Source organism: Excalfactoria chinensis, chromosome 4, assembly GCF_039878825.1.
Source record: "Excalfactoria chinensis isolate bCotChi1 chromosome 4, bCotChi1.hap2, whole genome shotgun sequence".
Classification (NCBI taxonomy): Eukaryota; Metazoa; Chordata; class Aves; order Galliformes; family Phasianidae; genus Excalfactoria; species Excalfactoria chinensis.
In genome coordinates this window covers 53,521,230-53,541,888 of record NC_092828.1, presented here as the reverse complement: position 1 = coordinate 53,541,888, position 20,659 = coordinate 53,521,230, and the positions used below count along the sequence as shown (strand labels likewise).

At 43.4% G+C, this 20,659-nt stretch overlaps 1 protein-coding gene across 5 annotated transcripts in view; it reads right to left on the bottom strand.

Annotated features, from left to right (window-relative positions):
• Positions 1 to 17,155, bottom strand: part of GPRIN3 (GPRIN family member 3) — a 33,811-nt gene extending 16,656 nt beyond the window's left edge. Inside the window, exon 1 of one of the 5 annotated variants that reach the window (XM_072335206.1) lies at positions 16,866 to 17,155. The gene's annotated coding sequence lies outside the window, so the exon portion shown is untranslated. Of the gene's footprint in view, positions 1 to 4,394; positions 4,496 to 11,869; positions 11,926 to 16,191; positions 16,842 to 16,865 lie in introns of those variants that run through there. The other 4 variants (XM_072335209.1, XM_072335207.1, XM_072335210.1 and 1 more) reach the window with 4 other exon arrangements.
• Between the last annotated feature and the right edge of the window lie 3,504 nt (positions 17,156 to 20,659).

Below are 20,659 nucleotides of genomic sequence, written 5' to 3'. Positions count from 1 at the left end.
AAAAAAAAGCAAAACACAAACAAAAACTGATTCAGGTGAAACTGGAGCAAATCAGAAAAGAGCAAGATAGCCTCATTCATTATCATCACTTTAACCAATGAGGTACTGCTGCATTCAGGACACGGGGAAGGCAGGAGGTATCAACCAACCAGACATGGGATGACACACACTAAATGGCACCTTGCAATGCTTGGGAAAACAACATTTGTCACATTCAGCTGATAGTCAGTGACACCATTGTTCTTTATATCAAAAAATGGTGGAGCAGCCTAACATCACACACAGCAGGGCATCTGTAAGGGCTTCCACTCACCTAACTCTAATAAAGGTAATTGCTGGATAGGAACATGGTGGTAAAATCTTATACCTGTAAACTACACCGTGTTTTCTTGAGCTTCTACCCAGAGCTTACAGACAGCATTAAAAGGCACATCTGAGAAACAGCCCAGGTTACAGCAACTATCACCACAGCAATTCTGATCAGGTAAACCTGAGAGAAGAATTTTGCTCTGGCTCTTGCCTTGTGAAAGTGGAAGTTTGGGTACCATTATCATCTCTATAAAGTAAGCCTCAAACCTCACCTCACTAACTTAGAATCCTGAAGTTCTCTGCATGACCAGAGAGTTCCTCAAGACTAAGAGAGATCCTTAAGCCTTCTCAGTCTACTGTGTGGATAAGCTTGAACAAAGAGACTGCAGAGTGGTTTCCATGGATGAAGGAGCCAACATGAGATCTTTCCGCAGCTAGAAAAGCACCAACAGCTGTGCTGCACAGTGGCCTATTTTAGGAACAGCTGATTATAGATAGTTTGTCCCACAGGTGTCTGATGGTAATAGCTTTTCAGAACTGCCCTTGCAGCCAACACAGGTGTGTGTAAAATTCTCTCCCACTAACAATTTCAGGAATTGCCCTCCTTTCTTCTATTAGAATTGGTCCCTAATAAAGGCTTATTCAAAACATGTATTTATATCCTTGGATTCATCACTCTTCTATCCTTCCAGCCCCTTTGAGTGTGGCTAAGGCTGCATATCATTTTTATACTATGTTTTAAATGTGTATTTTCATGGGCTTAAGAATAATTTTATTCTCCTTTTCTGAATTCTCAGAAGTCACAAAGTTTATAAGACAAACCCTGGTGTCCAAGATTTGGTAAACCTCATCTGTCAGAACCCAACTAAAACCAGAAACACTTCCTTAACACAGCTAAACTCAGACATTAGTTCAATAAAAAACTCTCCTCTCAGCTGTTTTATGGTATTTCTCATTTAACTGCACTGGAAACAGAGACCTAGCATGTCTTGCTTTGTAATTCCCTTCAAAGCTAATAATGATATCAGGAGTCAATTACTGGAGCCATACATAAACCAAAACTTTGTGAGTGTGGACCTCTGCAAGGACATAAGGGCTTACATGAACTGTTATGACACTCCTACTCTTGCTGTGGGCCAGGGGCTTCCAGAGCTAGGATTCTGGACTTCTCATTTCTCTACATTTGAGCCAGCTGTACTTACCTTTTCATTTATCACACGATTGAAGCAACACATACTGTGGGGGAAGCACCAGTAAAGGACATTAACTTTGACGTGAATTCTTGAATTACCATTCCTCAGGATGACTGCAAAATTACTTAATGACTATCATTAGCATTAATTGCAGTGACAGCTCAAACAAGATATATCTCGCCTGGGTTTAACAGAACCTCAGGTTTACTGAAGCTGATGCCACAACCACCTGCTCAAGACCAAGTTCTGGGTAGTTGGACTGGCACTGACCATCGCACGTAGCCCTCCATGTACAGTTCTACATTTCATGCTGCTGCACACTGCAAGAGCAAAACACACCTCCAAGCTTTGAAAGGGAAAAATAAAACCAACAAAACAGACTGAACAGTCCCAGGCAATTATTGAATTTATCACCTATCACCCTACTCCTCGCATCAGTCAGTGTTCCTCTCCCTTCCTCCTCAGGGCAGCTTCATCTGCCCTTGCTCAGGCTGCCTGGAATTTAAACTGCAGATATTAGAAGCGAGTGGAGGTCAGGCTGTTCCTTTCCAGGGCACAGCTGTGTGCAAGAAGGGCTCTGCAACAGCTTTGCCCTTGTTTCCAAGTCATCTGGAGGGCGTGAAAACCCATCACTCACAGCTTAGAGCTTGATTACTGGACTCGCATTGAATGCAATGCCTGATGCACAGATGTCTACTTGAGGGAGTGAAAAAACACATGGCAGCTTTTCAGCTAGAATGAAAATCCAGGCAACGTGATTTATTTCCATGTGGGATCTCCTTGAAGATAGGCACTGGATACTTTACCAGCTGTGGATGTATGGTTGGCTTCCTATCACAATTTATATTCATTGACATCCTATTTATGGACACAGTTTTTACTGTCTCAAACTATGCATACATACAGGATTGCAGACAGACATACAAACATAAATAAAATTGGGTATATGCTAATGTAATAATAAGCATCCTGCATAATCTTGGTAATTAAAGCCAGGCTCTGAAATCAAATAAGTCTGAGTCTCTAAACTGCTGGATAATCAGAAATGCCAGCAAAGCCAGTTGGAGTCAAAAGTTGCCCAGTACTTCTGAAGATACAATTCCTTTTTTATTTCCCATTCTTATGTAAAAAATGCTGGGAGGACTCAAAATATTCTCCCACTTTGCTGGATGGTATATGTAGGCAGAGGGATACAAAACATTTACAGCTTAAGCAAGCAAAATACAGAGCTAAGGTAGGAACGGAAACTTTTTCTACCTCTTTAAAAGATATTGTAAATGAAGAACACTGAGAAAATGATACAGTCAGAGACCAATGGTTCAAATATAGAAGAGCTTTCTTTTATAATCTCATTATTACTATTGAAAATTCTTTGCATCTTTTAAGTGTAGGAATCTGGCTTTGAAGATCCACTTTTGAAAGACTACTAAAAGGTATCAAAAGGGCTGTCACCTTGCTGGATTACTGCCATTTAGCATGGCCTGAATCTATAAAGAGGTGAATCAGTTTGGTATCTTTGCTCAAGAAAAATCTATAAAAACAAACAAGTATAAAATAGGCTGCTGCCACCATTTACACAAAGGAAAACAAAATAATAACAGTGATGAAACAAAAATAAAAGAAACCCCCAGACCTTAGCAAAAATCACCACCTTAAAGTTGAACCAGGCTAGGAAGGTTACCTATCCAAGAAAAAAAACTTGCAACCCTATGTTTTCACCTCCAGACCTGCTCAGCTGCTGGTCGGCTCCAGCCAGATAATTACTACAGCTTGATCCTCACTGCCTCAGCTCTATTCACTTTGCTCCCTAATCTATTAATTTATTAACAGCTACAAACCACAGATCTCAACAGCCAATGGAAAACTGTTGAGTTTATGCTATTATAAGTCAACAGGAGAAAAAATAATCATCTTTGCAAATGCAGTCTACCACAGAAGGTGGTTAAAGAAAGACAGATGTTCAGTCAGCATTGCAGATGGGCTGGAAAATCCCATAGCACTGCTCCAAACTTCTTACCCTTTTCCTCTCCCCAGAAGGCAGAAAACTTGCTATTTTTCTCCCACTATGCACAGACTATATCCTAAGTTTACAGGTAAAGGCTGGAACCCTTGGGAAGCAGTTACCTGCCCCACTGATCTTTTCCCTGGGCAGCAGCTAGCTCATGCTGTTCAGGTGTTAAATTTCAAGGTCAGCACACTTCAGTTCTAAGCTTCTCCCACAAAACTGGAGAACAAACCTGGTCTGGAACTGCTCATTCTGGGAACAGTTCTTCCACATGGACTCAATTGCTTTATTTGTTACATGGGATTATTTCTAGAACCACAGAACGAATTCTGGCTTGGTGGAAAAGCAGTAGATGGTAAGGTAAGGGCTGCTTGCTTAGGAAAAGACATACAGGGGGAAGTGAGGTGGTTGATCCATGTGATAAAGAAGTGTGCTGGCCCTCTGCCTCCTCGACCTAGGCTTGAATGCTCTTCCAGCACAGATTCCCCATCTGCCTCTCACTGTGTGCTCTGTGCCAGAGTATTTCACAGCTTCATATAGCTCAAGGCCAGGAAAATGTTCACAAGAAATGGATGTTTTTAGCAGTGTTTTGCATCATGTCATTTGAAAGACAATTTAAGCACTGTTTAAATATTTGTGAAGGTGGCCATACTCATACTTCTTGCTGCCTCACATTGTACATTCTTCAGCTTCAATGTTCTAAGCATTTTCCTGCATTTCTAAGCCTCTGATGGGTGTTTTTTTAATTTTTTTAATGCAATAATGTGATGAAAAGTACAGCAAGAGCAGGGCAGCAAAGTCTTTGGCTACAGCAAATGATGACAAGCCCAAATGCAGCAGCCATGGACACAGAAACAAAGAGAAGAAAAAAACAAAACTCTACTTACTTTTGAAAGGCCTCAGGTAGGCAGGGACCTCCAGACAAACACCTCCCAACCTCCACTGCCAGCCCTTAAATGAGGCCTGGGAAGGGGAGGATCCTGGCTCCACCCCTTCTGGTCTCTCAGGCACATTGCATGCACCTGAGCTCCCCTGGGTTGACTCTGCCTTCCCACCAGATGCTCCATCACTGGATCAGGCTGTGACTTAGCATTTCCACTACATTTTGTGATTACTATTTTTTTGTCGTCTGTTAGGGCTGTCTCTCACAACAGATGACTGAATCATCCGAAAGCAAAACCATTAAAAAAAAAAAACTCTCATACTCTACAGAAAGCATTTTTTCCAAGCAGGGCAATAAGTATTTAAAAAAAAGTGTAGACATAACCGAAAAGTGCATGTGAACAGAAGGGGAAAGCCCAAAAAGACTGTCTTCTTTTCAGTCACAAACATGAAATCTTTCCTCAAGAAAGCCAGAATAAGTCATGAAATATTTATAACTGACTGATCTTTTCAACTGTCTAAAGTGAAGAATTTCAAATAAAAACTGGGTGCCTATGGAGCATTTATGCCTGTTAAATCCTAGTCATGGAGTTCATCTTGGAAGCATTCTACACTGAACACACAAGGTCAGCCTTGAAGATGGGGAAAGAGAAATGAAAGAACGCTGTGTTACTTCAGGGGTAACATATATGGCCACGTACATCTCTTCAAAATACTATTCAAGACTAAGCTAATGGGTCTACCCTAAAACACATTTAACTCCGCCTTTAACTCCACTGTACAAATCTTAGGAAGAGCCTCAGTATGGCCTTCTAGAAAAGAGGCACTTTTGCAATCTTTTCACTTAAGATATGAGGACAAGTTGAATCATTAACCACTCAGCAAAAGGATCAAGGAAGAATGCATAAAACTGATTGCAAACATACAGAGCGGAGAAAGTAATAACAAGGCCTATTTGGTGTCTTCTTTGCAAGCTTTTACCATTCAGGTCTTGCCGTAACAATAAGTTATTGCAAAAAAAAAAAAAAAACCACACTGAAATAACTGGTCTTGAAGCTTTCACACAGTGTAGTCTATCCATACAAAGCACACTGGAGACTGGCTCCAGATTTGCAGAATTCACTGGCACAACCAAAGTGTGGAAGCTAAAAGAAAGTGTTGACCAAAACCCCATGCTCAAGCAAAAGCACATCCTGAAAGCTACTCTGTACAGGCAAATCCCTGGTAGATTTTATGAAAGAAACACCTTGAAGAGGCCAAAAGCTATAGCAAGGAAAATACTATTGTACTGTTTAATCAACTGATGTTTCTGCCACAACTTATTGTGAATAACTCCTTCACAATTTGTTTCCCCACTCCTGTGGTTTCTTGCTGGCCACAGACACCTGTGAATTTGAACATTTCTTTTTTTGTGAGTTCATTGCCATCATTATCTGCTCTTTGGAATAGCAACATTGCTTTGTACAAGCCAGGAACACTTCAGGACCATCACTAAGGAATGGAGAGCACAAGTATTTAGAAGAGCATTCTGCTGGCTGAATGAAGCATCACTGCTAAATTTTCTTCTCATTCATTTCCAACTCATCTGCCCTAAATTCATTCTGAATCAGCTGCCTACAGACTGGATGACTGAAAGGATGTTGTTGTTTGCCTTCCTGTCAGAATGGCAGCTATAGTGCCTGGAAAAAAAATTGCAGCAATTTTACATCTCTGGTAGGATACTACTGGTAAAAGGCCATACTTATATTTCATATAAACTACAGCAGCTCAGTTGATGGGGTTTTCATCAATGAAATTACAGCCTTTTACTACAGGGTCAAATTTCACCCATCTAATTCAGGTTTGGTGTTTTTCTTTTTTCTGAGCAGCATGTAAACCACTGACTAATGTACTTCCCGCACTAGCAGGTGTGGCAGTGATTGCTGACTAGCTGAACTCGTGTGGCAGTTAAAGACTAATTTGATTGCAGATGTTGGATTATAAACCACACTGAAAAAGATGAAAGGTTTAAGCAGACAAAATAAGAGACAACTGAGAGACTCATTAGTCACTAGAAGGCAGGCTGTGTTACTGGAGGAGCGACAGCACATGGGTTGTCTTATAACATTAGTACAGATTCAACTGATGAGTAAACAGTGAATGGCATTGGTTACACTGCTCACTATTGTTACAGTGATTATTATATTATAAATTGAATAGCTAGCTACTTAAAAAAAAAAAACAAAACAAACAAAAAACCCCCCCTGTTATTAGCTTTTCCTTTTTAAATGTTACTTTACTTACACCTATGTTTGTTTGATGAGTGGCTCAAACACAACTGTGTGGGCTCTCTCCCTGTCATCTGCCTATTTGGGTTGGCTACTGATAGGGACATCTGCTCATGTTCTTGCAGGCATGTTGCTTTGGATGTGATAGGCACCTACACATACCCTGCATGTAGGAACATAGCTGGACCCCCCCCACCCCCCCAGTGTGCTATCTGATTAATACAGTCAGTCCACTTGCTTTCTTGTTTGGGAGCAAATATGAGTGTGCCTATTGTCTGCCTCCTTGGCAAGCCTCTGCCACCTTCCAGCATGGAAAACTGTAAATCTAAAATAGGTCATTTTATTATAAAAATACATTTCCCAAGCAATGTTCCCCTGAGGCCCTTCACAATAAGAACATCTTTTGAATTGAATAAATATTGTTCTGCTATTTCCCAGTATCAGCTGCTCGTACTTCTGTGATAATGCACAAGCACAGTCCAGCTGGAAGCAACTCTTAAAGTACACAATTCAGGAATACTTCCAGTGGAAGCCTTCTATGCCTTATGATAGAATTCTATTATCTGGTTGACTTTATTGCTCTGTGGACGGTGTAAAGTGTCCCAAAGACTTGAGGTATGAATTGTTCCCCTGATGTTAATGTATATACCAAACCTAGCCAGTAAGGTAAAGGCTTCTCTCCTCACCAAAACAAAGGCAACCTCTGTACGTCTGGTAAATGCAGGAGGAAGCTGCTTAAACCTCCTATTTCTTAGGCATCAAGCTAATCAAGACTAAGACAAACTAAATAAATAAATAAATAAATAAATAAATAAAAATAAAAATAAAAATGAAGGCTAGATTCATTACTGAGTGTCAAAAAGCCCAAGCAGCTAAATTAATGAAGTTAATCCTTCTGTAATCCTCATCTGTTAAAACTTTCCTCTGCATTTCCTGATGAAACTTGCCTGACTTCTCAGGAAATGAAAAAAACAGATTTAGGTCCTCAGTCATATTTTGCAGCACATCCTTATGCATTTCCAGCATCATTAGCACATGGCCAGAACTACAAGCTGGATTTAGCCCTATGAATATTAGGTTCTTAGGCGTGGGATAAACAGGACCAATCTTGCACAGTCCTAGCTTGAAGTCACCATGAGCAGGTATGGGTCTTCCAACTCAATTCAGGCCCCTGCAGAGATAGATGAACACACATTTGCCATTTGTAGTACTTATTGCATAAGTACATAAGGACTGGAAGGAAGGCAGAGGCCTGGAATTCTGGTCACTTCATTCTGCCACGCCAGTGACTGGGGTAACCATCAGAAATACCATTTCCCCTTTGTCTGAAAATGTCTTTGTTGTTCTGAGAATTGTCAAATGTTATCACTGTTGCATTTGTAATTGGAATACCTATCCCTGTGGATTAGATAGAAGTTATGTTACAGAGCACTCAGACAATCTTGTAGGGCTGTTGCTTAGCTTGAGCAGAAATCTGGATTCTCATAAATGTATGCAGATATTTATAGCCTGCTCAGTGGCTTTTAACAGATAGTACCTAATTATTAACCCCAGGGGGAGGATTAACATTTTCTTGTAATAAATATGGAGATGTTGTAGTGTGCTGCAGTGTTATAAAACTTTCAGCTCTTGTTGTGAAATACCAGACTTTCAGGGTGGAATAATTCTGTCATCTTGTTTCCATACAGCTCTTCTTAGAGTATCATCTTTCTGACAAATGTTTTGTCACATTACTTCTACCCCTTCCAATGCCACCCAGCACGCTTCTTATGTTTTATCATTTCCCTAATGACTCATCTCTAGAGCTAAGCCTATCGACTGTGAAGTTTTTCATGAAACCGATGCTTCAGAGAAAAGGGAGTGACGTTTAACATCAGAGACCCATAAATTCAAGAAGTTAAACACTAAGGACTGATTATCCTTCTGTCTTTTCTAGCCTATGGGCTAGGCAACCTTTTCCAGGAGAGCTGAGCTGGGAAGACTGACGGGACTTTTGTACCTCTTCGCTTTCTGAACTGGTGATATCCAGTTCATTCCTTAGCACACAAAGGTCACTCTAAAAGCTGCTCTGACCTGCAACTTTGGTAGCCTAAGAAAACCAGAAGTTGCTAAAACACAGCAGGATCCCATGTATCATCTTTGTTACACATCACAAGGGTGGAAGATTTCCTATCTAGTCCATTCTACTAACTTTACAGATTTACTCTGTTGTTCAGTGCTGCCTTGGGAAATAGTCCACGGCCAGAGTCCCGGGGCCTTATGTGAGCAGAGGTACCATTCCTTAAGTACTTGATGGACACACTGCTTTGTGGGCTAAGATCACACTGACAAAATAAGAGCTTACCAGAGGTAAAGGAATAGCCCCTTGAGTTCAAAAATGTACAGCTTCTTTATAAAAGCAAAATGATTGTACAAGAGTAGAGAATTGTTTTCAGTCAGTCTGGCTTTAGTAACCACATTCCTATTCTACTCCCTACACACAGGAACACCCATCCCTTCCCAAAACCATGTGAGATCAGATTAGTAATTAGCCTACTCTTATTTTCCTTTTCTCTCCCATCCAGAAACAGCACTCGTGTTCACTATTTGAGTCTGCTGCCTTTTTCTTTTTTTTGGTATGAAGAACAGTAAAAAAAATGCACAGCACCTTGCACAGGTTGCATATTCCATCTTTTTACTTCAAGATCCCTTTTATAAACTGAGCTGTTTGGTTGCATGTTAGTGTCACTGGTTTTGAACAACAACAACAACAACAAAAGACCTTTCTCATCTCTAGAAAGCAAATATTTTTCCAACTTTCTCCAAAACTACACGTGCATATCAAAAATCATCCTGATCTTCACGACAAAGAACCAACTGCTGATAATTGCATGATGATTCTGAAGAGTTATTAATACTGACTACTGTCAATGAGAAGCAGCAGAATTTAAAGGAAACAGAGAGAATTCAGGCAAAAATTTAGCACTTTTCAAGATTCTAGAAACATTGGGCCATTTAGCAGGGAAAAAGGGGCAAATAATGAGACCTGCCTTTCCAAAATGGAATCTTTGGTCACTGCTTTCTGCACATGATATGCACATTGTTTTTTTCAGCCAGTAACAACACATTACTTCTAATTTCAGGCTCTTTCCAGCAGACTTCCATGTTAATTACTTTGGTCTTATTCGATCTGTGCTTCATCTGAACAAATATGTACGTAGCTGTAACTAACTGAGCAACTGAAATATCTTTGTCAGTTCTCATCAGACTTTGCCAAGCTACCAGCCCTCCAGAGAATACTGATCTTTCTGCCATTCCATTCATTCCACAAATGAATCTATGTACTCACTGTGTAACGTTTGATGCTTTTGTATTATTTAGATATGAAACATCACTGATATAAAAATTAAATCTATAGATATGATCAATGTGATATTCCATGGCTCAACCTGCAGATGACTGCTCTCTCTCTCTTCTTCTTGCCTCTGATGTTGGCTGCAAAGTCATGACAGATGTGTTTCACACTACAGACTTGGCAGACACTTTACCATGTGTATTGGCACAGATTTACCTGAAGTAGGTGGCTGCTAGCAGGTAAGAAAGCATTAAAAACAAGGTAGAAGAGGAAGCAAGCAAACCTCTGTGCGTTTTTAAAGGTGTACTTGTTACCATGAAACTAATTGCTAATCAGGGGTGTCTGCACAAGAACTGGCGGGTCTTAAGAGACTGGCAGAGTGCTAACCCTGCAGCATGTGCTCCCTCCTCAGTGCTCTTCACCCCATCATGCAATATGCTGATGAGTCACTCTTGTGCTGATGGACGTCTCTGGTCTGGCTGTGGAAATTCCATGTCCAACAGATTGGACCTATGATTAATCCATGTGCAACACAAGTGATTTTAAATTAAGCAATGCTACTTCTTCCTGGATCAGAACTGCATCAGTCTGCAATTAAGATTCCTGTTTAGTGACAGACTTAATATCTGTAAAATAGATTATAAAATAACCATTTTCTTTCTTTCCTTAGTAGTGATTTTGAGTGTTGCCTATTGAGGTAATGAGAAATAGCTCAGAATACACTCTTCTCCATGCCCTCAGGAGAACAGTTTCATCTCCAGAGCTAAACAGTGATATAACTCAGTTGGGAAAATGAATTATCATCATTTTCCAAGTGCTACAAAAGTCTCTTCTGAGATCTGGTCTGCACTGTGCTAGGCACCATATTTGCAGATACTAACAGATTAATAAAGAACCAGGGCTTGTGTTTTCCTCGGTTCCTGTCCTTCTATGAGGACTGAGGGAGGGGGCACGAAAGGGAGCAAGCAAACCATGCCACACTTCACTAACTTATAATAAATAAAAAACAAAATGAACAGTAAAAATAACAAGAATTGCTGACAATACAACCACAGATATTATAGATAGAAACCCTTGGTTCTGGGTCATTAAAAAAATAATAACACAACCTTCTTGTGTGTTTGTTTGATGTTGGCTATGGTAATAGCTTCCTTACCTTCCACTAAGTTTGGTAATGTAGGATTGTGGAGTTGAGATGGGGAATAAAAAAGAATCCACTTTGTCCTCTGTGGACATTCTTTATAGAAGATACTACAGTAATTCACTTTAGTATTTCTAATTGTTGGCATTTTCCCCTCCACTTTATTATTATTATTGTTATTATTATTATTATTTTTACATGCAACCACTGCCGGAAGAGGACAAAGTGGGGCTCAAAATGATACTAGACTCATTTCTAATTGTAACTGTTTTGGTCTCCATCCTCCCCATTTTCTCTAACACTCACACACTGCATGCAGTTGCAAGTGTCAGTGATGTGCTTTTCTCATATTTACTCAGCAGCATTTTGACATTTCTGCCCTTTCATATGTGCTGCTGATTTACAGATGTGAACACTTAGCCACTGCCTCCAAGAAACAAGGCACTCAACTTTAATAACTGATCTGTGATTAAAAAATTAATCAGTACAAATCTTTCTTTCTGTAGAACTGTTAAAGAATTCCAAGTCCATGTATATAACAAAATATATATGTAGCCATTTTCTTTTTATACTCTTTGCAGAAATAAACTGTGGCCAGATAGACTCTCAAAAGCTCTCCCTACAAAAATGTAATTTAACTCGATTCAGAATGTACACAGAGCTTTTCTTTTTCTTTCTTTTACCAATAAACACTATCAGTCTTTGCTATGTTCTGTCTCTTAAGAAGTTGACATTTACCTGAACGAACTGATGTATCCCCAAATATGAGAGTAGCTTAGCCATCTTGTCACGTAGCATCAGTGCTTACAGGCAGTGCATCCAACTCCTATCCATGATTAATAAATAAACAATAGTGAGTGAATTTTGGTACATTTCTAATCTTCCATAATAATGCCAAACTACTGCCAACAATCCCCTCACACTGGCCATCTTTTTTTGGCCAGTTATGCTATTTACACGTGCACAGAGGTGCAGATTGAGGAAAGGGCTAATGCTTCTCTGGCTCTTCAGCTAACCTTTTCCTGAAACCTAGACAAGCTGGGGTTTCACTTACTGTAACTACACAACTATTTGTGAAGTATTTTGCATTCATAACCCTATAGGACAGATGGGAAAGTTTTATCAGATCTGAAATCATTACATCTCATAACATCCAGGACTGCTCTCAAATCTACAGTTGCAACAGATTCAACCTACGTGCCACTTCTGTCTTCAGTGTAGTAATAAATTAAGGAATGATGCATATCTAGAAGAGTCATACAATAGTTTCAACATTTTGCTCTATAGCTGTAAAATTGCAAGCATGTTGTTTTTCACACCTGCATCACTTTCAGAAGCAAACCACAGGCCAGGTACTGTTCTTAGTATCGTCAGCTTCCCCTTAGTTTTGATTGCATCTAATGGATGTTGTTCATGTTCAAAAATAAACGTTGCTGTAGGGGCCATTTGACAAATGTTACTACTGAGATCACATTTTTCTTATGAAATCAACCTAGCTGTAACCCACCACTTGTCCCTCCTTGCTGAGTGCTCTTCAGCTGACACTAACTGTGAGACTCACAAAAACGCCATGGTCTGCCTGTCACCAACTAGTAGGGTTAACCATCATGCACCACACCAAGCTGGTCATCATAACTCAAAAACAGATAAGTTTTGTGACCTACCACTCTATGGAGAGGTCTATATGCTCTTCTAGTAGCAAAACGAGTTGAAGAGAAGATGCAACACTGAGAAAAGGAAGTTATAAGCAAAAAAAACCCAAGCCAAACAAAAAAAAACCTAGCCCAGTTTGGGAGAAAGAGACAGCTTTTGAATGGGTAGGAAAAGCTACAGTCCAGGTAATAGAAAGTTAGAATTTCATACTGGAGAAATTTACAGTTAAATCCACAATAAACACTTTCTAAGATGCTGACACCAACATGAAGAGAATTTCCTGCAGTTCAAGGACTCACAGAGTTCTGCATTCCATCAGCTCTGATATCTTAGCTTGGTAATTATTATTACCCTTTTAATAGGCACCTCCCTCATCCATCACTGTTAATACCTCATGCAGCATTTTGTATGGGCATATTTTCACAGACTAGGAGAAAAAAAAAACCCACAAATAATCCTTTGTGGAATTTCAAGAGAGCTCACTGTACTGATACTTAAGCCACGACATGATCAGAATTTACATTTTCTTAATTCTACCACTGAAGACATTCAAACTGAAACCTGCCATATTTATTCATGCAAACGAATGCTACTCATAGGAATCACCTCACTTACTGTAATGGTTTGCCTGTATAGATAAGGACTTGGATTTTGCAAACTGAAACGCCTCAAGGGAGGAAATGATGGGGCAGTATTTAACCTAAGGATAATTTTTCTTTTATCTTACTAAGGTCTGTAATGGTATTATCACCATACTCCACAACAGTGAGTAGATGACATATCGGGAAACTACGCTGATAAGCGGCCTTTCTATTCCTCTGCTTGCAAAAGGGAAAATACCCTGCTTTTCTGTGCCACGGAAGTGCCATAGGCATGCCTGGCAGTAGCTTTGCAAGCACTGCATTTGTTTGTAGTCTCACTGTTTCTTCATGAGGCTTACAGGAAATGATTCTTGCACTTTCTAAGTGGTGTTAGTTAGAAAGCGACCGACTCAGCGCTGTGTTCAGCACAGCTGCACACACACCAACACCCGCACAGTGCTGCCTGACTGTGCCTCTCTGACACCGCCCTCCTTCAGGACACACGGGTAGCCCCACAGGCAGATGGCAGTCGGCTTTACTAAGCCAACTCTGCCCCTATAGAAACCCCAAAAGACATCATTTCAGAGAGCATCTCCCACCTGCATCTTTTCAGTCCCCTTTGGGTTATTACATGCTATCAGACACGTTGACAACACCCTGCCAGAAGCCTCTGGCCCATGCTGTCATGCCCTGCGCTTTCTAAAGAAAGCCATCAACCCAGGGTGGAGTGCAATTAGGACAAGCAAAACTCAGGCAATTCAAGTTCAAGACCTGAAACACAGTGACCATGCATGCATTGGCCCTGGCATCATGGCCCTGCCATCACGCTGAGTGAGGGCCTTACTGTTCTTTAAGTCAGGAAAGCAGATCTCTCCCTCACCTACGCTTAGAGGCACAGCTGAATGAAAGAAGCTATGAAACCAATTCACTGCAGTGGGCACTTTCAGTTCTTCATTTGTGCTTTACTTAGCATAACTTCTCCCCGAGCAAACTTCAAATAACTTAAAAGTTACATGGACCGAGAAGGAAAAAGACACTTTTAGCATGGAGGAAAAACTCAGTTGACTTGAAGAGGAAGAAACACCAGCACTTGATTATTGTTAGTACACTGCAAACTTGCTGGAAGTGATAGAAGGGAGGGGGGGGGGGGGGGGGGGGGGAAGCTTGAATATGGGCAGATCCAGAGTAGGAAAGTTTAGTTTAAATACTTCTTCCAGAACAGGCAACCAACTCCTGAGAAAAGGCCGGCTTGCCCAGAAATGCAGGGATCACAGACACACAAGTTCCCACCGCGTGGTCGTGGGAAAGCAGAGTTCGTACTGCTGGGTGAATAGACAGGGGAATACTGCGCCCGATGTCATTCTCTCTGCAGTGACATTAATGGCAGCCTTCCTGGAAGCCGCTGTGCAGTGCCTGTGGCTGCACTTTGCGGGCAGCCACTCTGGGGGCTTGGAGAAGAGCGGCTGCTTTTCCACTGGAGACTTTGTATTCCTGAGAGAGCCCAAAGGAGTGCGGCCTATTTATCTCATCAGAGACAACGCTAAGTGGCTGTTTAATTACCGTCCTTAAATACTTGCAGAGAGAGACTATCTGAAACTAGAGAGCTATTTAATCTGCCAGACAAAGACACTGTGAGATCTCATAACCAGAAAATGAAGTCAGAAAAGTTCAAATTGGAAATAAAATGCAAACGTTTGACAATGAGATTAACAATTGGAGCCAGTTACCCAGGACTGCTGTAAATTTCCCACCATTTGAAGTCATTAAATCACAGCTATTTGAAGAAGCTGGTGGGCCAGACCTCCAGCTCACTGGGGAGCACTCTGTTTTGTACTACACAGGAGGTTAGGCTATGGGATCACCATCAGGACTCCGTTAAGCCCTCTGGCAGCACTGCTGCCTTTCCCTGGGAGAAAAGGAAAGGATGAAGGAAAAAAGTGTTAACGAAGCCAAGGCCTGCATGGAGAGAACACAAAAATAGGTTGAGCTGTGGACAGCAGAAGTCACACAGTTGGTAAATTCACCGAGTTTGGCTGCTAACTTCGTTAGCAGAAAGAAGAGGCCTGTCGGGGAGACTTATGACCCCAAACCAGGCTGCTCCAGGCAAACTCTCAGCAAACCTAGGCGGCTAGCTAAAAGGGGTGAGTGGCACTGGCCAAGCCTTTAACGCACCCTGTTACCCGAATGCAACCCAGCAGGCGAGCCCCCCGGCTGGCACTCCGAGTTCAAAGCTGCAGGAGCCGAGTGCTCGCGATCCACCTGCTCTGCGCTGCAGCCCACCTCTCGCCGCGGCCCGGCGGCAGCTCGGAGCGGGCCGCGGGGTCGCCGCTCGGCGCTCAGCTCCGCGGGGCGGCGGCAGGTGAGGTGGCCGGGCCGCCCCAACCCGCTGCGGAGACTCGCGGGGTCTTCTCCCGCTGCGCCACCGCGGGCCGTTGCCGTGGCGACCGCAGCGCTGCCGTGGCGACCGCGCCGAGCATCCCTCCGGCCGGGCCGGGCCGGCCTGCCGCAACCCGGCGCGGCGGGTGGGGCGAGGGCACGTCGTTATTATTATTAATTGTTATCACGATCAAAGTTTTCCGCGCTTTTGGGCGCGATAAAAGCGCGGGAGCCAAAGCACCGGTAACAACCAGCAGAAGGTGGGAGCGAGCCCCCAGGGCTGCCCGCAGCTCCGCTCCTCTGCGGAGGAGGGCACCCGGCCGGGCAGGGCTAGCAGGCGGCCCTCGCCACGTCCGGCAGCCCCGGGCACCCGTTCTCGCTCTACGCTCGGGCAAATCTACCGGGGGGTGGAGGTGCTCCCGCTCCCCCCCTGCTCCCCCCGCCCCTTACCTCCGCGGCAGCGCCCGGGGAGCCGCGGGCGCGCCGCCGCCGCGGGCAGGGATGACCTTGCGGAGAAATTCATCATCGGGCCAGGAAAACAAGCCCTTCCTCAGGGTGCGCGGCGCTGGGTGGGAGGGCGGGCGGAGGGAGGAGGGCTGCGCCGGGCTGCCCTCCCCGCTGCGAGGGTAGGGAGAGGCAGCAGGAGCGGGCGAAGAGGAGGCACCGGCGGCGGGAGCAGCCTCGGGAACGCGAGCCGAACCGAGACGGGCGGGCGGCGGCACCTCCGGGCCGCTCGGAGCTGCGGCTGCAGGCCGGAGTCCGGCGCGGGGAGGCGGAGAGCCGGGCCGGGCGGCGCTCCCCCCCGCGGCCGACGGCGGAGCGGGGCAGCCCCGCGCTCCTGCCCTGCCGGCGCCGGTAGTGGCGGACGGGCGGCTGCTCGGAAGAGCGGGTACCACCCAGATCTCACGGCGCCCCAGCCGCCGGCCCGGGGCGTGGGGAGCTCCTGCCCTCCGTCGAGGGAGTAGAGCCGAGCGAGAGGCCCCGGGGCCGTGCCGGAGTCCCCGGGTCGCGCCGGGGATTGCACCGCATCGCCTCCTCTCCGCCTTGCGGCCCCGCGAGCCGGCTGGCTCCCACTCCCAGCCCAAAAGCAGCCGAGTGGCTGCTCCGCGACAGAAGAGCCAGACCTGCACGTAGGAAATCCGCCAGTCCCATCCACCTGTGCTTGTCCTGCATGTGTCAGTCGAGGAAGTGTGCCTCCAGACAGCTATCTAGGCACCTAACGAGCCGTTTGCTTGCGGGGTTATACACATTTGCATGTGGGATCGCAGCGTATGCAAATACTGATGGACTCTTGTCACGCTTTCAGCTCGGATTGTTGTTTTTGATAGGCAAATTTAGCTGCCACTGTGAAGCGCTGTCCGGTCTGCCTGCGGCGAGCCAGCAAAAAAAACAAAAAAATAACAACAACAACAAATAAAACCCAACATCCCCACAAAAATATTAGCAAGGAAAACATTTTGTGCTTGGACTCATCTTTGCCTGGAAATCTTTGGTCCAATTGCAGTCTATTCCCACTAATGTGGAATTCTATCTGCTTCAATTGCAGGAAACGGGTCTGCAGTGCCAGGGGATTTGAGTGAAGGTTTTCAATCAAAGAGATTTCAACTCTTCCACTTTCCTTTATGGAAATACTGTAGGAGAAGCTATGAGGAGAGCTCCTGTTTTTACACTGTCTTGTAATGTGAAAAGATCAGGGAACAAAAAAACACAGCGGGCTAAAAAACACAACAAACCATCTTTTGATATCTAATCATCCCAAGCATCAATAAATCATATACCATTTATCTGTATTAGTGGATCCATATGTTATTCACTGTAGAGAAAAACACCCTCAGGCTTAGTTATTGATCCTAAATCTCTTTGACTCGTGGGTTACGTGATGGTAGCTGATTCATGGAGTTCCATAGGGCTCCATTTTAGGGTGAGTTCTTTTTAATGTTTTTAACAAATGACTTTGACACAAAACTCAAAGGTATAATAACAAGTTTGTGAAAGACATTTAACTGGGAAGAACTGTTGACTCTCTTTGAGAGTAGAGAAACCTTGCAAAGAAATCCTGGACATCTCAGAAGTCTGGGCAGTCACCAGCCACATGAAGTTTAAAAAGTGCCAGATTCTGCATCTAGGATGGGCCATCCCTGAATACACATATGGACTGGGGGCAAGAGGATGAAGAACAGCTTCAGAGAAATGGATCTGGGTGTTCTGGTTGATGACAGGTTGCATCTGAGGCATTAGAGTGCCCTGGCAGTCAAAAGTGTCAACCATTCCCTGGGGTGCACCAGGCCCAGCACTTCCTGGGAAGGGATTGTCCTGCTCTGTGCTGTTGTGTCCTCACCTGGAGCACTGGATGCAGTTTTGGTCACTGCAATAATAAGAAGGACATGAAACAATTAGAATATCTAAAGGGGGCCTACAAAGATGGGGAAAAGTCTAGAAGGCAAGATGCATAAGAATCAACGGAGGTCCCTCGGCTTGTTCAGTTCAGATAGAGGAGGCTGAGGGGAGGCCTAGGAGTTGGACTTGATGATCCTTGTGGATTCCTCCCAGCACGGGATATTCTGTGTTTCTACAATTCTTATGTTTCCTACTATAGAGTTTGCAACTTATTCCCCCAACACTGGCCAGAGGTCAGCACGTATTTATGTAATATCCATGCCTGAATGTGGCTTTCTCTCTTTAACCATGGAAAATCTAAGCTAGATCTTCAATAACTGCCACCAACAGCTGCTTCTTTACATGTGCCGAAATAAAAAAGAGCAGTAGTTTTAAGAGCCTGAACATCCAAACATTGGGAACCTCACTGGAGGGGGAGAGTGGGGAGAGCGTCAAACTTCACCTGGAAAAGCAGATGGCATTGGCACAGCTGACAGTTCCTGGGAGTCTGACCCTACTTTGTTCTTGTTACAGTCTTGCTCCTTTTTTAGTGCTTCGGAGGACAGTTACAGAGTTACTCTCAGTTACTCTTTACCCTTGTCATCTCTGAGTCTGGAATCAGATCAGGCCGACAAACTCCTCTTGTTATTCTCTTAAATGACATAATTTTTACAGAAACATTTCTAGACTTCCTAGAATTAATCCTGTTGCCATTAATATTACTATAGAAAAGTTTCCCCTTTTTTTTGTTAAAGAAGAAGAAAGGCTGAATGATGCAGTTTCCTTTATCGGCAATTGGACTTTTAGGAAGAGAGGCAGATAGTCAACTGCCTCTCTTACATGCCTTTGAAAATCTTCAGGATTTTCTGCCTGGCTTTACCAAAGGGAAACCATGCTTGACCTACTTGAAGAACTTCTTTGGTGAAAAAACTGTCCTGGTAGATGAAGTGAGAGCAGAGGATAAGGTCTTCCTTTAATTCAGTGTTGTTTTGAGACATTTGACACTGACTCCCCTAAAATCCTCATAGAGAAGCTGATCAAGTATGGGCTAGGTGAGTAGGCACTGAGGTGAACTGGATGCTTTTTGAACAGCTAAGTTCGACAGTACTGATCAGTGGCAAAAAGACTAGTTGGAGACCAGTAGCAAGTGGTGTCCCCCAGGGGTTAATACTGCGTCCAGTCCTGTTCATGGTCATGGATAAGGAGCAGAGAGCACCCTCTTCAAATTTGCTGATGACAGAAAGTTGGAGTGGCTGACACACCAGTCAGTCCTGCTGCCACTTGGGGGGACCTGGACAGGCTGGAAAAATGGGCTGACAGAAACCTCCTGAAGTTCAGCAAGGGGAAATGTAAAGTCCTGCATCAAGGGAGGAACATTTCCATGCATCAGTATATACTGGGGCTACTCAATCAACTAAAAAGCACCTCAACCACTCTATGTTTCTTTGATTCATTCCAAATGACAGGAAGCTTTTGGTCAATGTGTTGCGGCACTAATATTTTCACCCTTAGTGTCTGTGTAGTACATTTGGGTATGATTAATTTCACGCTCTCCTATTCCCATTTCACAAATATTCTATATATTCATTACTGTGATTCTAAATGTGAAACAGGCCATGCAAAAAAAATAAATAAATAATAATAATAAAAAAATAAAAATAACCCTCTGCCTTCTCAACAAATTAAAACTACCATTTGATGAGTCAGTAATTTATACTGTTTACCTCTTTTTATGTCAACAAAACTGAGATCTGGAACAACACATAATCATAATGATTATAGACATAATGAGCTGATTTATTACGTACTTACCACATGGCATTCTGGTGCATATTCAACAGTAATGATGTCAAATAATACAACTAAAAAACCTATCTGCTCAGATAACCGAAGCTTACTGTGAGCAATAAATTAAGCTAATGTGGTACCAGATACATGGGAGCTCTGGATTCAGAGCCTTGTCTCCAGTTATGTTATGTTAACTGTGTATACCAAATATCTTCGATATTTTCAGAAGTTCAGGAAATAAAAAAAACAGCCAGAGCATCTTCTAGGGAGTGGCTGTAAGTGCTGCAGGTAAACTTAAAGTGAAATTAAATAGTCTTGCCAATGCATTTCTGTGAAGCAGGACTGCTATATGTTGCTTCTACATTTGTACAGATTTTAGGTACTCGTTTGTTCTAACTGCCAGTCTAGTTCTGCCTACTTCCCTGCATTTCATCAGCTGGCTGTAGAGAAACATCACTCCAGAGGGAAACATCCTTTGATAATGTTATTGCAGCTACTTTTGTGTTCTCACATTTTGTCAGACAAGATGGAAGCTTCTCATAGAATCACACAAATAATGGCTTGGGTTGGAAGCAACCTCAAAGCCACCCAATTCCAACCCCCTGCCATGGGCAGGGCTGCTCCCCACCAGCTCAGGCTGCTCCAGGCCCCTTCCAACCTGGCCTTGAATGCCTCCAGGGATGGGGCAACCACAGCTTCTCTGGGCAGCTGTGCCAAGGCCTGAGTAAAAAATTTCCCCCTAGTATCTAACCTC